General features: G+C 35.8%; 1 long non-coding RNA gene across 1 annotated transcript; it reads right to left on the minus strand.

Moving 5' to 3' along the window:
* Window positions 1-314: 314 nt before the first annotated feature.
* On the minus strand, window positions 315-1,626 carry LOC129845326 (uncharacterized). The gene is made up of 4 exons (XR_008758037.1): window positions 1,537-1,626; window positions 793-941; window positions 469-599; window positions 315-376 (listed from the first exon to the last, which is right to left on the minus strand). It is a non-coding gene; the product is annotated as an uncharacterized LOC129845326 (long non-coding RNA).
* Window positions 1,627-1,906: the final 280 nt, after the last annotated feature.

The following is a 1,906-nucleotide window of genomic DNA, read 5'->3' on the forward strand; positions in this document are numbered from 1 at the left end:
TAACTCACTGTCATAAAAAAACATAGCAATGACAACCGTATGGTAATGAAAGCAGCATACCTGAGACTTTTAAGACTTCCTGTAGAAAACGACTAGGGTGGTTGACATCGTCCTCTTTGTATACATACGTCACGTTTGCTCTGACTTCAGTGCCATAAGCACTGTGGACATAAAAATGGGTTTTGTGTGAGAGTTAAACATGTTCCCTTCATCCTGTTTAGCTGTACAAGCAGCAGCTAAATGAAATCTGCAGAAATTCTAAAGAGTGCAGTTGAGAAAGATGGGTTGGTTCAAGAATATGACGTTGTACTTACATGAAGTCGGCGATGGGAAATTGAAACTGGTTGCCGTCTGGTTCACTGAGAAGTTGACGAAGCTAAAAGGGGACAAAACATCAAGTTGTCAATTACTATCATGATCTGAACATGACCATGGATGTATCTTATGTATATAAGTACAGTATCTTACTAGTGTGTTAATTGAATCCTGTATCTGGACGTAGGTCTCATTGGTGAATGTGAGTCTATTACTTAGAGACTCCAGGGTTACATTGGTTATTTTGAAACCAAGGTTGATGGCAAATGAAGTATCTGAAAGTTCTGTGAGCAGATAAAAACATGGTCACTATAGCAACAGATCAAATGAACTGCTACAATTTAGGAGTTTCAACAACATAAAAAAAATATTCAAGAAGTATTTAGATAGCAGGAGCAGTTGAATGTGTACCTAATAAGAAATGATTTTAGAGAGTGGAAATAAATGTCTTCATGAAGCCTAATTTCTTAAACTCACTGATATAAGTTGCATTCTGGAAGGTGGTTTGAGTGGTCTTGGATTGAAGAGACAGTTGCTTCTTGATGGCACCAAGGACATCATCCTCAGTGGGGACTGGTGTTTTGAGGTTGAATATCAGTTTAACATAAACCACGGCTGTGCCAAATCTAAGAGAAAATAATAATACATGGAAAATTACATTTCCTAAAGAAAATGTGTGTGCTTGCTAGCTTGTCTTAAAGTATTTATGATTGTTAAATAAGTTATAGTATTGGCAGTCAATACGGTAGTGACTGGTTATAATTGGAAAAAGTAGGTAGATGGAAAGATTTATTGATGGATAAGGAAAGGATAGCCTGAACATATGAAAGTTGGTTCGGTCTCTCTAGCTTGAACGGTTCAAGAGTTAATATAATTTTGGGTGGGTTATTATATGCTAATTTATACTCAATTAAATTGTTTTAGTTTAGAAATTTCAGAAAATGTTAAAATATTTAGAAAAAGTATCTAAGAAATCTAGTGGTCTTGCCTTCAGCAAGCACATGAATAATAATGGATTAGATTTATATTGCGCCTTTTGACCGATTGATGTACTCAAAGAGCTTTTCTAAAGAAAGGTTAACATTTTGGATGCTTTCATTAAAACATCAGTAGTTAACGACACAAGCATGGATGTACATGGTTCATTGCTGCAAAGGTTCCTTGATTGACAAAGTGTTCATTGAATTGTATGAAATAATTATCATAAATGATGTTGCTTACCTAGTTGTTGATGTCACTGAAGTCAAAAGGGTAGGAAGTGGTGTGGTGCTGGTAGTTGTTGTTGGGGCAACAGTGGTGGTCAGGAGACCTAGAAAATAAAGGAAAATACATTTTAGAGGGATTATAAACTTGTAATATGTCATATACCATAGATATATAAGTGTTTTCGAGATTGAGTATTATACACGTTACATGGTGTTTGATAACTTACTGTCATAAAGAAAAACATAGAAATGACAACCATATGGTAACAAAAGCAGCATACCTGAGACTTTTAAGACTTCCTGTAGAAAACTACTAGGGTGGTCGACATCTTCCTCTTTGTATACATACGTCACGTTTGCCGTGATTTCAGTGCCATCAGCACTGT

Source organism: Salvelinus fontinalis, unplaced genomic scaffold (genome assembly GCF_029448725.1).
Source record: "Salvelinus fontinalis isolate EN_2023a unplaced genomic scaffold, ASM2944872v1 scaffold_0280, whole genome shotgun sequence".
NCBI classification, from domain to species: Eukaryota; Metazoa; Chordata; class Actinopteri; order Salmoniformes; family Salmonidae; genus Salvelinus; species Salvelinus fontinalis.